The sequence below is a fragment of the Ctenocephalides felis genome, unplaced genomic scaffold (assembly GCF_003426905.1).
Source record: "Ctenocephalides felis isolate EL2017-DRISC unplaced genomic scaffold, ASM342690v1 CF-g0.4_SCAFFOLD_01886, whole genome shotgun sequence".
Classification (NCBI taxonomy): Eukaryota; Metazoa; Arthropoda; class Insecta; order Siphonaptera; family Pulicidae; genus Ctenocephalides; species Ctenocephalides felis.
Window position 1 is genome coordinate 106,211,568 of NW_020538040.1, and position 15,729 is coordinate 106,227,296.

The 15,729-nt window shown below is 31.0% G+C and overlaps 2 non-coding genes across 2 annotated transcripts; both read left to right on the forward strand.

Annotated features, from left to right (window-relative positions):
* Positions 1-152: 152 nt before the first annotated feature.
* Trnad-guc lies at positions 153-224 on the forward strand. The gene has a single exon. It is a non-coding gene; the product is annotated as a tRNA-Asp (tRNA).
* A 1,229-nt stretch (positions 225-1,453) lies between these two features.
* Positions 1,454-1,525, forward strand: Trnad-guc. The gene has a single exon. It is a non-coding gene; the product is annotated as a tRNA-Asp (tRNA).
* The last annotated feature ends 14,204 nt before the right edge of the window (positions 1,526-15,729 follow it).

A 15,729-nucleotide genomic window follows, 5' to 3' on the forward strand; every position in this document is an offset into this window, starting at 1 on the left:
CTGTCCTCGGTAGTATAGTGGTCAGTATCCCCGCCTGTCACGCGGGAGACAGGGGTTCGATGCCCCGCCGTGGAGTACTTCATTTTATTACTAATAATTATAAATCTTTATGAATCATTCCACATATTGACATTGTTGTGATGGGAAGCCTGTCCTCGGTAGTATAGTGGTCAGTATCCCCGCCTGTCGCGCGGGAGACCGGAGTTCGATTCCCCGCCGGGGAATACTTCATTTTATTACTAACTAGCAAACCCGACGAACTTCGTTTCGCCACCATATGGTTTCGTGAGAAAGATGAAGAAATTTTTTGTTTTATTATACAACAGTAATGAATTTATTTCGATTACAAAAATGAAGTGTTTTTTAGTTGCACTTCTCTAAGTAAATGAAAGTGAATCCGCAAATTATCCGTTTCATTAAAGTGCTCTTTGGTAAACCACATTTTTGTTTTTTGGTCTGACGGTAACACAAACAAAGCGGAAGGTTTTCCAACTCGTGATCAGGCAACGTATAACTGCCCATGTGAAAAGCAATGATTTTCTAAATAATCTATTTGAAATTCATCCCGCAAACACTGAGCGATTGGCCTTGCGGCTTGTTATTGCGAACGCAAGGCAAACTGGAAATTGCAATCGTTTGAAGTCAAACGGAAGACCAGTCGGAATCATTGGTTTGTCACCAAATCGCCAGAAATTTTTGATTCAATGGTGAAATTCAGTGCGTATACATCATTATTCTTTGCGGCAAGAATTGCTCGTTGACATAACCAAGCATAATTCTGATAATTCTCGCTAATGTTATTACTCGATTTTTTAATTACGGTGTTTGAAGTTCCAGCAGCTTGCATTAAGGCACGATGCCATGCACAACTAATTTTCTTAGCTATAAACGTTGCGGAGCCCGAGACCTTTCCAACGAATGCAAAATTGTCGAAATCGGTTTGTGCGTTCTGGAGTTATATCGTCAGGAAAGAAAACCCGACTTATTTTTATATATACGTAGATAATCTATTTGAAATTATTTAAACCAATTGTTGATTATTTTTATTACTCGAATTTTTAATTACGGTGCATGAAGTTCCTGCAATTTGCATTAGGGCACGATGCCATGCACCACTAATTTTCTTAGCTATAAACCTTCCGGACTTAACCAAGCATAATTCTGATAATTCTCGCTAATGTTATTACTCGAATTTTTAATTACGGTGCGTGAAGTTCCAGCAGCTTGCATTAAGGCACGATGCCATGCACAACTAATTTTCTTAGCTATAAACGTTGCGGAGCCCGAGACCTTTCCAACGAATGCAAAATTGTCGAAATCGGTTCGTGCGTTCTGGAGTTATTTCGTCTGGAAGGAAAACCCGATTAATTTTTATATATATAGAAGATAATTATAAATCTTTATAAATCATTCATCATATTGACATTTTTGTTATCGGTTGTACAAAAGCTTGTCCTCGGTAGTATAGTGGTCAGTATGCCCGCCTGTCACGCGGGAGACCGGGGTTTGATTCCCCGCCGGGGAGTGTTTCATTTTATAACTAATAATTATAAATCTTTATAAATCATTCAAATCAGTTTTACAAAAGCATGTCTTCGGTAGTATAGTGGTCAGTGACCCGCCAGTCACGCGGGAGACCGGGGTTCGATTCCCCGCCGGGAAGTGTTTCATTTTATAACTAATAATTATAAATCTTTATAAATCATTCCACATATTGACATTTTTGTGATGGGTTCTACGAAAGCCTGTCCTCGGTAGTATAGCGGTCAGTATCCCCGCCTGTTACGCGGGAGACTGGGGTTTGATTCCCCGCCGGGGAGTTATTTTACTTCATTCTATTACTAATGATTATAACAACATAGGGTCCCGCAAGGATCATGATTAAGCCCCATACTTTTCAACATATATACATATGACATATATACATATAACCTCTACGTAACAGATAAGGATTGGGAGAAATGTCAGGAGTACATGAGCAACAGTGTATCACAGTTGGAAGAATGGTAAAATACAATGGACTAGAATTAACACACAAAAAATCGGTAGTGATGAAATTTAGTAGGCATATGAAGTACGATCATATTGGTGACATTCAATTGGGCAAACACAAGTTTTCAGTTATGGATGAACATAAAATACTAGGAATAACATATGACAAAAAAATCAAATTTGAGAGCCAGATATTAAACATATGTATAAAATGTGAGAAGGGTATAAATATATTGAAGACAATTTGCAATATGAAATGGAGAGCACATCCGGCAATTTGTCGAAACATATATAAATCATTGATAAGTTGTCATCTAGATACCAATAGCTTCATGAGTAAAAATCTTACCAAACGAGATATAGATAAATTGAACAAAACTCAATACTCAGAAATACGAATTTCATTAGGTGCGCTGAAATCCTCTCCAATAAATACACTATTAGCAGAGTCCGGAGAATTACCTCTAGAATCAAGGTGGAAAATAATATCAAAAAAATATTTAACATCGAAGGTAAGCTGAAATGACGAAATAGTGATACAAAAATTGAATAATCTAGAGGAATTATGTGAGGGAAATACATATTGGAGCAGACAAGAAAACCCGATCTTAGTCAGTAGCTACCTATGGATTAATAAATATAAACAGTTAATAGCGCAAGATCTAGATTGCCAATTATGCTATCCTTTGGAATATAGCTGGGTAAACCAAAATAAATTAATATTAAATAAAATTACTGACAATCCTTTGTTACAAAGAGACAAAATGAACTTTATATTCAAACAAGAAATAAATAAAACACATCCAAATTATACACATATTTTTACGGATGGATGAAAGAAAAAAGGTGCTGGTTGCGCCGTGTATGTACCCCGACTCAATATGGAACAGAAATATAAATTGCCCAAAAGTGGTTCCAGTTTCACTGCCGAGATGACGGCCATCAAAATAGCAATAAATATACATAATAGAAGCAGAACAATCTACAAAGAGTGCTATTTTATCTGACTGTAAATCAGCTCTAGAAGCTATAAAAAGAACTAACGAAAGAGCAAATAAATTAGTATATGAAATAATAGATAAAACTATGAGTCTAAAAATGCTAGGATTTGACCTAAAATTTATGTCGAAAAAGGGACATGCAGGAATAATCGAAAATGAAAAAGCGGACGAGCTGGCCAAGGAGGGATGTTATTTGGGAACCGAAGTAGACAGTATTCTATCAGCAGATATTAATAAAATAGTCATGAAAGAAGAAAACGACAAACAGCAAAGTATATTCGACAACATAAGTCAAAGAAAAGGGAAGATATATCATGAAATAAATCCAGATATTCATCCGAAACCGTGGTTTCAGAAAATAACTGAAAACCGCATGCACTTCAGTACCGTTATAAGAATGCGAATTGGTCACATAAAAAAATAGAGCATTTTGACTGAAGAGTGCGACTGCGAAGAGGGAAGACCAGAAAACATGGATCATATCGTTTTTCGATGCAAGAAGTATACAATACAGAGAAAAATGCTTTACCAACGCTTAGAACAAAAAAATATAGTTTTTCGAACAAACATGACAATATTATTAGCATTGAAAAATATAAGAATATATAAAGATGTAACTAAATATTTATTTGAGTGCCAAAAATATTTATAGACACATAAGCTAAGTTAATTTATTAATTCAATTAAATTAGTTATTTAATCTATTAAAAATTGTATTAAAAATTTAAGAATAGAATAAGTTAGCTATTTTATTAGTTAGTTATAAGGGATGACTGTATATTATTAAATAGGAGTAATATATATATATATTACTCCTATTTAGTAGTAAATATATATATTTAAGAACTCTTTGATCCAGTGTTTACTTTAGATTTACTTTCATTTACTTATAATTAGAAAAGTTTAACTAAAAAACACTTCATTTTTGTAATCAAAATAAATTCATTACTGTTGTGTAATGAAATTTTTTTTTCTTTTCAAATAATAATTATAATTAATAATAATTATAAATCTTTATAAATCATTCCCCATTTTTACGTTTTTGTTTTTGGTAGTACAAAAGCATGTTCTCAGTAGTGTAGTGGTCGGTGTCCACGCCTGTCAAACGGGTGACAGGGGTTCGATTCCCCGCCATTGAGCGTTTTTATTCCATTTAATTTATAATAATTATAACTTTTTATGAATTATCCCACATATGGCTATTTTTCATTATCGCGAAATCGAATTCGACTTAAAACTTTAAGTAAAAATGCCTAAAATCTAAACGAAATTTCTAATTCAACGTTTGTACCACTGTGTAATGCCCGAGTTCAATATGGAAACGTATTTTTTTTTTTTTTTTTTAAACTTTATTACTAATTATTTTTTCTTCTTATCTTACATACTACATATATTTTACTTTTTCTTTACATATTTTTACTGTTTATTACATTTTTTTTTTTACGAATATTTCTTCCAAGGGCAGGTCCGTGGGTTGAGTTGAAAATGCACTCAATCATGGTTGCACGATGTCAGAGCCTTACATTTTTCTGTTGTATAGGGATACAACTCGACTTCCTTTTGTATTTCAAAGCGATACAATCTTAGTACCTCTTTACTTCCAAGTGGCATGTTGCCACTACAGCTATGCCCACGAAAGGCCATTTTCACTTGAAATCATATTTGAAATCTATGACTTCAAGTGAAAATTTGGTATCAAGCTGCTTTGATACCGAACCGACCGAGGTTGGATTCGAACCCGGGACTAGGATTTGCTAGCCCACGTTCTTACCACGGGACCACGGCCGGCCCTATTCAGATCTTGTCATGAAAACTTTTATAGTATCACTTGTAGATGGCGTCATTTTTGTGGTTGTTTTGAAAAAATCATGTACTATTTTAGTTTAGTATAAACGGGTACGTGTTTCTGCGCGTTACGTGGCGTTTGTGTTTCTTTGTCATTCGTATCATTTGTAGTAAAGGATCAATCATCGTTTATTAGCTAATTTTTGTAGTAAATTGTGTTACGTATTACTCTTCGCAAAGAATATTACCGAAGACAAGTGATAGAGTAACGGGGTTATATATATATATATATATATATATATATATATATATATATATAATTATGTTAATATTTGATATTTTTTATGATACTAAATAATTATTTCCGATGGATTTGACCAATGTATTATTAAAACTAATATGATAACACACGTACGCCAAAATATTTAGTCCGTATTGAAGAACGGCAAATGGTAAACTAATACGGTTACGAGTGGTTATCGAGAAGATCTTAACAATTATTTACTAATGTAATAATAATATAATATTACTATCAATAACATTTTCATTATAACAACCCTGCTAAAATCCATCACATTTGCATAAAGACGAGCTTCGAATTGCTGGAATTTTAATTTGTCAGAATTATTGTATCGTACAGATATTCAAAGATTTTTTCGACAATTTGCGAACAGAATGAATTTAAAAAAAAAAATCAGATAGTCATAAAACTACAAAATCGTACAAATTTTCAAACATACAATTACTATATATGAATTATACACAATTGTTATTCTATTGAAAAATTGAATTTTCATATTTCTAGGTTTTAGTGCATGCTACATTACGTATTTATACATATACTATGCAACATTCAGCATTTTATAATTTTTTTTATATATTTAACGTATTGGTAGTTTTTACCAATAATTTTATCCAATGGTTTTAACTCCATGATATAAATATGAATAATATTAATACCTTCACTGCGGGGCCGATTTTGGTATGTTTTTTTGCGTTGCGGCTCGTGGTTATTGCCTTCGAAATACGGGTTGTCGGTGGCTCGCGCTGCCCGGTAGAAAAGTCTCGTACGGGTCACCGGTGGCCCACGCCAGCGTGAACGTGTTAATGTATGGTGTTATTTTATTACATAACAAATTTTATATTGATATTACCCATAAAATTTATTTCGCTATTCAACTTAAAGGAAATTTCTGGTTCCTGATCTCGATTGTTAAATGACTTATAAGGAGAACCCGCGCGTTGCTCGTCTCGGATTTTGATGAAACTTGGCACAATGGTAAAATATTAGAGGCCTATGAAAATTAATTTTATATTTTTGCTGAATATTCCATAATAAAGTCCTCCGTAACACCTGTCAATTTTTATTTTGATATTACTTATAAAACTTACGATCATATAAATGTTTAGTGATTCCTGAAACATTATAATTTTGTATTAATAACAGCAATAATACGGAAGAAGAGATTTCCAAATTTAGCCAAATTTCCAAACTATGTTCAAATTTACTATTATGAGGATGATACTTTGTACGTTTGACCAGCCCATGAAATAAAAAATATTCTTTTTGACATATGACTTGAAAACGTTATTAATAAAATTTATTCACTGCAGTTTCTAAGCTTTTCTTATTTCACGATAAGTACAATCCCCACACTTGTAAATTTGAACATAGTTTTCATATGGAAATAAATTATATCTATTCTTTCGTATTATTGCTGTTATTAATACAAAATTTTAATGTTTCAGGAATTTATATGATCGTAGGTTTTATAAGTAATATCAAAATAAAAATTTATAGGAGTTACGGAGGACTTTATTATGGAATATTTAGCGAAAAATATAAAATTAATCAAAAACTCAAATAAATGTTAGTATCATTTACACGTGAAATTATAAATATCAAACAAAATTAATAAAAAAAATATATCTGAATTGGGAATTGAACCCCGGAGCAAAAATTAGAATTCCACGACGATAGCCAGTCGGCCAATCTGCTATTGATAAGGAATAGCATTGCCAGCTATGCATAACGCGCGCTGCTAAAATGCAAACTTTAATTAATTTTTATAATTAACCCGTTTTTCATAAGCCTCTAACATTTTACCATGGTCAGTTTGGGCATCAAATATACCATTGTGCCAAATTTCATCAAAATCCGAGACGAGCAACGCGCGGGTTCTCCTTATTAGATCTAGTTATTGAGTCATAGGCGACATATATTTAAAACATCTTTTAATCAGACAATTTGTACAAAATTAATTGTAAGAACATGCAAAAAAACGCTATCCAAATCTATTAATAATAATCTAATACAAATTGGGCCATTTTGTATTTAAAAAAGTTTATTAAATGTTACAAGGTTTGCAGAATATATATTCTTATTATATATATATATATATATATATATATATATATATATATATATATATATATATATATATAAATTTGTTTAATTTTATTCATCTCGGATATGTTTTTGAATTAATGCAATCTTCCTAGAGGCACAATAACATGCAGTACTACTCACAGCGTACAAAAAATTTTGTATTTAGTAGTGAATTCTGTACAAAGGGTACAAAACGTCGTTGAAATTCTACTATAAAAATTACAGCTGCGGTGGAAGGGGGCCCACGTTTATCATAAATATTCAAGAATAATCTAGTAGCTACCTTGCGTGCTTTATACAGCAATAAAGATGATTTTTTCCTAGTGAACAATATAAAGGAAATTGTCGGAAAATTGTGTTTCAAGGAGCATTATGTAGATATTCTGTGAAGAATATTGTATGCATAGATATTGTTTATTATTATTATTTTTACAGTTTTTTATTAAAATGTTTTCATTGGTTTTCAAATTTATTTATGTTTAACAACAAAGTCGATTTATCGAGTTTAAATATGTATTGATACCAATAGTGACAAAAGTTTAATCTACAAATTTATATTGATTTTATAATAAAATTATGATAAAAAAAGAGTTCGCGTAGGGTTCACATGCGATTGAATAAATGATTGAATTGATTCCATCGGCATCAGCCGAACAGGTCACATCGTCTGTTGTGAGTTAAACCATTACATAATCATATTTTCGATAGTAGTGAACATTATAATTTATATATTTCATCAGTGAAGTGAATTGAATAATTTAGTGTTTTATAGAAGTTTAGTTTATTTTATATATGCTCCTTTCGCCTGAAGTATTATCTGATGATTCGCAAACAAATTCAGAATTTATTCAAAAGCTTCAAAAGTTTGCAAAAACACAATTTAATATGGATACGTCAAGTTCTCAAATGACTTCACAATTGAACGTGAGTAAACAAAGCAATAAAATAAATGAATCAAATGAACCAAATGAATCAATTAACCCAAACCCGTGGCAGCAGGTTGCCCACGGTTTAAAAAGAAAACGTTTTGCAAATAACAATGCTAATTTAACTCCTACGTCCAAAAGATTCGACACACTTATTAATGAAGATAACAATAATCAGGAAACAAATAGTAACATAATTAAAACACAAGTTACTCCGCCTGTTTTTCTATATGGTGTTAGTGATTTTAAATTAATGATTAGTAGTTTAAACACAGTGTTTACTAGTGGACAATATACAACAAAAATCCTGCCGCACCAAATTGTCAAGATTAAAGTGGATAGTGCCGATAATTACAGAAAATTTATTCATTACTTGCAAGAACGCAACGCAGTATATCACACATATCAAATAAAGTCAGAAAGATCGTATCGAGTGGTACATGCATAATACATGCATCATAGTACAGATATAAATGAAATTAAAAAAGCGATTGAAAAAGAAGGAATACATAAAGTGCGTAACATATTAAATGTTTTGCAACCTAAAACAAAACACCCACTTAATATGTTCTACGTGGATCTCGAACCGAACATAAATAACGCTTCAATTTTCAAAATAAACAGGTTATTAAATCAAGTTATACATTTTGAAACTCCATTTAAAAATTCAAACATTATCCAATGCGCAAGATGTCAATTGCTCAAAACGATACTGCAATCGGCCATTTGTATGTCTTAGATGCGGGGGCCCCCATCCAACACAATTGTGTGAAAAACCCAAAGAAGCGCCTGGTACATGTTACTTTTGCCAAGGACCGCACAACGCAAACTACCGACAATGCTCATATTATCTAGAACTTATCAACAAAAATCATAAAATGGAAACAACAGTTAATAATCGTATCAGCGCAATCCCGACCAAACCTAGAAGTCAAAATCATAACATAAACAAACCGGCATATTCATCCGATCATTTGAGCTATGCACAAGCACTACGTCAGCAAGCATCATATGCCAATATAAACAATCATTCCAACATGGACGGCCAACTGTCACAATTCTTATCAGAATTTAAAAAAATGTTCGAACAACTCATGCAACAAAATGAAATGATTTTGAACATGCTTTCGTCATTAATTAATGAAATAAAATAATGGCACAACTACTAAGAATAGCTTTATGGGATGCAAATGGTCTTCATTCTCACAAAAACGAAATCATCTTATTTTTATCAATGGACAAAATTGACATACTATTAATCAGTGAAATACATTTCACTAATTATTCTCATCTCAGAATTCCCTATTATAATGTATATCACACACCACATCCAGATGGTTATGCACATGGAGGAAGCGCAATAATTATCAAAATAAGTATTTCATATTACGAATTGCAAAATTTCAACAAAGAGTATTCACAATCAACTTCAGTTGCATTTAGAAAAGAACCTTCATTAGAGAAATGAAGTAATTGCTGATTAATAAATTCTATAATATTCGTTTACACGAATGCTAGCGATATTCATTCTTTGAACAGCTGTAATATCTGTCTTGCCTAACAAATATTTTTCATTTTAATAATTTCAAAGATTTATAGAAACTACGAATAATATAGAAATAATTTTTAACCAATAAACTTACGTTTAGTACACGGCCCTAATGATTAATTTGTTTTATTATGTTTAAGGAACAGGGTAAAATATTTTTCTGATTCAGGCATTTTTCATTAAATCAAGATTTGTACTACGATGTAACATTCAAATGTTTATTTATTTATGCCGATATTTTTGTTGATATCGATACGCATACAACGTTGATGCCGGTACGCATATAACGTTCATGTCGGTACGCATACAACGACAGATCTCTATTGACATATACGACGACTAATCACAATCGACCCGTATAAAAATGATCTCATCGGGAGCGAATGACGAACAGTTCGGGCGTAACGGACTTCCGTTGCATTTGTACGAATTTACACTATAGGTGCGCTTAAAATAGTTTTACTTCAATTTTTTTTATTATCGATTTTATCCACAATTCTCATAATTTATTTCGTTTTTCTAACAGAAAAAAATCATTTCGTTCTTTATCAGAACGTCTTCATTTATTTTAATATTAATATTTTGATGATCCAATATGTCTAAAAATGTATTCTAATTTTCTCACTAATTGTTTGAACAATATATTGTTTTCATAAATACAATAATCTCACTAAACGTTGCATTATTTCATTTTTTTAAAATTTAATTATATAATTATTATAAATAATTGAAACATATTTTTAAATAATTGATTCAGTAGGTAATTCTTTATTTCCTTATCTACTTTTTGAAATTTTGTGAATATGTTACTAGGCGCGTAGCTGTTCAAAAAATAAATACGAATTAAATTTAATCTATTTTATTAGAAACAATTGCAAAATTAAAATGTTTTATTAACATTTAGACTTATATTGTTGCAATATTAATACTAACTTTAACAAAAACTATTGTTTTATTGCTTTTTGCATGTTTTTGAAAAAAAATATTTTATATCTGTCTAATATTAAAAGGTTCCATGTTGAACTATATATTTCAAATTTATCTTTACATTTTGATCGTGACTGTCTCAATCATAATTCCACAAATCGCCATCATTAACTCCTACAATATGTCTTTGGCAAATTATGCATAATTTGCCATCTTTGGAAATTTTTTGCATATCTTCACGTTTTGAAGGTTTCTGAACATTTTGGCATACTTCAGAAAAAATTGATGTATGTGTGTGTGCGTATGTTTGGATATAAGAGAACGGAGTATCCGATTTGAATGATTCAAAAACATTTTACTTGTATTGGCCAAATAAAAAAATTGGTAAAATTTTTGGTAAGACAGGTCTAGCGGTTTTGGAGATACAGAGAAAAAAGTAAAAAAAAAAAGATATTTAGCCGTCAAAAATGATCATTAGACATATGCACATCAAATTATCAGAGATTTGATAAAAATTTTAAGAATGTGTACTAATTTTTGAAGTATACTTTACGGTTCAAGCAAATTTCAAAATTTTCAGTATTTTTTTTTTAATTTTCAAAAATATACAAGGTTTTATACTTCAAATATGAATTTTAAATTTACAAATCAATTTGAAAATGTATATATTTCAAATGCGTTATTCTAATCGTAAGAAATATATCCTCAGATGGATTTATTCGGCACATCCTGCTAATGCAAACTTCTCAAGTGTTTTGAGCGATGAGATCGTCGCTGTATATTTTATGAATGATAAAATATATAGTGATTATAATTATCTATTTGAAAATGTTAAAAACAATTGTTATTTCTCATTGATCAATATTTATTAACTTCCCGTAGGGCAAGTTATAGTAATCGCACAAAAATCGAAAATGAAAATTTTTATATATCTTTACGTATCAGAGGTTTCTGAATATTTTGGCATACCTTAGAAAAAATGGATGTATGTGTGTGTGTGTGTGTGTGTATGTGTGTGTGTGTGCGTGTATGTATGTGTGTGCGGATACAAATTTTCGTCGACGATTTCGGAAACACGGATCAACCGATTTGAATAATTCAAAAAACATGCGATTCGTATTGATAGGAGATGTGCTGATTAGTTTTTGGCGAAGGCAAGTCTAGCCGTTCGGAAGATACGGGGCAAAAAGTGCCGAAAACGGTTACTCAGTTTTTAAGAGAACGGAGCCTCCGATTTGAATAATTCAAAAAACATTTTACTTGTATTGACAAGATGAATTGATCAAATTTTCATAAAGGCAGGTCTAGCGGTTTCGGAGATCTAATAAAAAAAGTAAAAAAAATGCCATTCGGCGGTTAAAAATGATCATTAGACATATAAACATCAAATTATCAGATATTTTATAGAGATTTTAACAATAAGTATATTTTTTTTTACATTTCTATGGGTTCCGTACCAATGCTTATGCGTTAGACGGCGGCGCGGCACTTGCGCTGTGACATTTCGTCTCTATGCAGTTCAAGCAGTACGATTGCTTTGAAAAAAAGTTCAGAATTTCCAAAATATGTCAAAATGAAGAAAACATTTTTTTTTCAAAAATTTTTTTTGTTTTTTAAAAAAAAATTTTCTTTCAAAAAAATTTTTTTTTTCAAATATTTTTTTTTTTTTTTTTTAAAAAGTAATTTTTTGTCAAATTTATTAGTTTCTCAAAAATCTAATTTTTTCGAAGTAATTTTTTTTCAAAAATGTTGATCGTTTTTAAGAAAATAATAATTTTTAGTACGGGAAGTTCCAGCAATTTGCCTTAAGGCACGATGTCATACACCACTAGTTTCTTTCATTTAATTTAAAACTGCGTGCCAATAATGTCCAAAAAAATGCTTCTTTAAGGTTATATTATATATACACTCAAATATAGTTTTATTTAACAGTTTTGAAATATGCTGAGTTGAGTTACCATATTTTTTTATATATGCAAAATACTATTATTTTTGTTTTGTATATTTAATTCATAGTAATATTATATTTACCTTGGAACTATGGAGTGAAATTTCATTTTGCTGTGTAGTAGTATATGCCACTATTTAAATATTTAGTAATACATCCGACGTTTCACTATATATATATATATATATATATATATATATATATATATATATATATGTATATATATATATATATCTTATTTTTCCGTTCCCATAATCTGAAATAATTAACTACATCAATTAATTTATATTTTGATACACGAGCATCATTACAAGGGTATCCATATCGATTGCTCCAGACCATGAAAATCTTGTAATAATAAACAAACAAATGTTTCCAGTTGACGTGATTAATACTTTGCAACGAGAAATATATCGATAATAATGATCTAGTTACTTATTGTTAGCTTAGGGTGTTCCGATAAGAAGGGTCTTGTATTTTCTTCCGGTGGGCCGAGATCAGGACCCAAGAAAACCCATACCTTGCCCGCGGACTCATAGAAGACGCTTTCACGATATTTACATCAAACATAAACAAAAGGGTTTATTACAGTCTCTTAAGAAAGCAATTAGAGTTCCCTGATATGGGCCTATTTATACATATTTATGAAAAAGTGGTTAGATATAATTATAAATGAATAAACATACAACAACGATTTCCATTTGAAAATACAGATTTAGCTTAATTTATTCGAGTTGTGTCAACTTTTAAAATTGTGAATGAGACCAAATTTAGAAAAAGTATATGTGTGTGTGTATGTGAACAGATTTTCTGCCGTAAAAACGGCTAGACTGATTTCAAAAATTTACATGCCAATTGATGTCGTCTTCAATGTGGATTATCTTTTCTCAGTTTTGAGCGCCAATCCGCTGAGCAGTTTCTTTATAATTTGCAAAAAAATGTAAAACTTTTCGTCCACGGTTTAGCTCACAATATTGAATTGATTTACAAAAATCAGAAACTGTTCAAAAGATATTTGGGATTTTGAATTAACTGTTAAAAGTTCTTATTTTGCCGATTTACCTTATGACCGTACGACAATTAGTTTAATGTTAAAAATTTATTAAAGTTTGAGAAAATATTATAGCCAAAATCTGTGTCAAAAGTTGCTTTTGTGATATGATGAGTAGAACAATATCAATTCATTAAAATTTAAATTAATAAGCTACAATTTTAAGGCATACAAGCACGTGCCTGTGCAATATATTTAATATAATTACAGTTTAATTACAATTTAAATGTGAGAAAATTCTATTCGAAATTGCAATGTTTAGATTTAATTGAAAGCAATAACTTTATTTTTGAAATAAACAGTTAAAAATTTCATCTAAATATCTAAATTTCAATTTTTTTTATTATTGCTATTTAATTATTGTAAATATATATATATACGAGGTCTGTTCAAAAAGTACCCGGAATTTTCGTTTTTTCAAAAAAATATTTATTTATTCGTCTACATTAATGTGGTCCCCTTCAAAGTAGTCCCCCCCAGATATAATACACTTATGCCAGCGTTTTTTCCAATTTTCGAAGCACCCTTGATATTCACTTTTTGATATGTCCTTGAGCACTCTCAGCGATTTTCTTCAATCGAGGAAAACCGCTGTCCTTTCATGGGTCTCTTCAACTTTGGGAATAGGAAAAAGTCACACGGAGCCATATCTGGTGAATTTTTGCACTTTGCAACACTTTATTTCATTTTTTACGCAAAATTTAATACAAATTCTTTGACTTTTCAATTCTTCCATTGTAAAAATCGCCGAGCTCAGAAAAACACGTCGAACCTTAGCGACTACCACAGACAAAGTAAACAGTGAATATAGCTGAAAATTTCATCATACTTTAGGGGCATGTATACCAACACAATAAAAAAAAATTTTGACAATCAGACACTCCAGACCCGCGAAATTTAATTATTAGTAATTCCGGGTACTTTTTGAACACACCTCGTATATATATATATATATATATATATATATATATATATATATATATAAATACATTTGAGCTATTCACACTTGAACACAATTTCATTGTTCTGTATCTTTGAAGTAATACTTTTGTATTTTCTGGAAAATACACATTGGTATTATTTTGGGTTTTATACCTAAAAGGTCATAAAACTGCCTGTGAATCGAGAAAGCGACCGCTTTCTTCTCAAAGCAAAAACGCCAAAAACAGTAAATGTCTGCACAAGTTAACAGATTTAGTACCAGTTTAGGAAAGTTGGATATGACAAATCCTGTCAAACAACTCCACTCGGATTCACTCCGGGGGAGGAGTTGTATCGGAGTGATAACTCCGGAGTGAGTTACCCATCTCTACTATATATATATATATATATATATATATATATATATATATATATAATATAGATTAAAAACAAGTCACATTTTGTATCAGTGTAGGAAATGCACTCTTTACTTATACATTACTGGGGTCGCCCATAGATAAGCGGTTAAGAGCCACGGGACTTGTTTCAGAGGTCCCGTGGCAGCAGTGGTAACGCAGTGGTAGTCAGGCAGCAGTGACAACGATTTTCACTTGGAAATATAGCTAGCAATATGTTTCCAAGTGATAATAGCCCTCACCCGGCATTGCTGCACTATTAAAAATACTCGCCCTATTGCAGAAATTGTAATAATAATATATCGTACAGAAATGTGACAACTGATTGGGTTGCCTTCTGTCAAACAGACTAGTATTAATTCAAAATCAGCACAACAGCTTATAGGGCTATTAAGTTCTGATTGCTGTTCGAAAATAATAAAAAAAAATCAAATATGACTATCGCTCGGTACAAGACCCTCGAACTTTCCGGTGGTGTAAATAATTGTTTTGATCAATAATAATTATGATTTAGCTATTTAGATCAAATTTTCAAGTGTTTTTTTAGAGATTAATGTTTTTGCTATCACTTTGGTATTTTATTTTAAGTGGACAAACACTAATGTTTTTTTTATTATATTGAAGTAATTCTTATTCTGGGAAAAAAAAATTCAGAACGAGTAGTTGCAAATCGGCGTGGTTAGTATGAACTGGTTCGTGTCTCCGAGCGTTTGTATTTTTTGTCACGCATTCAATTTGTAGTAAAGAAAAATTGCATAGTTATCGATGATCTAGCTAATTTCTGTAGTGAAATGTGTTTCGTGTTTCTTCTTGCAAATATTGTT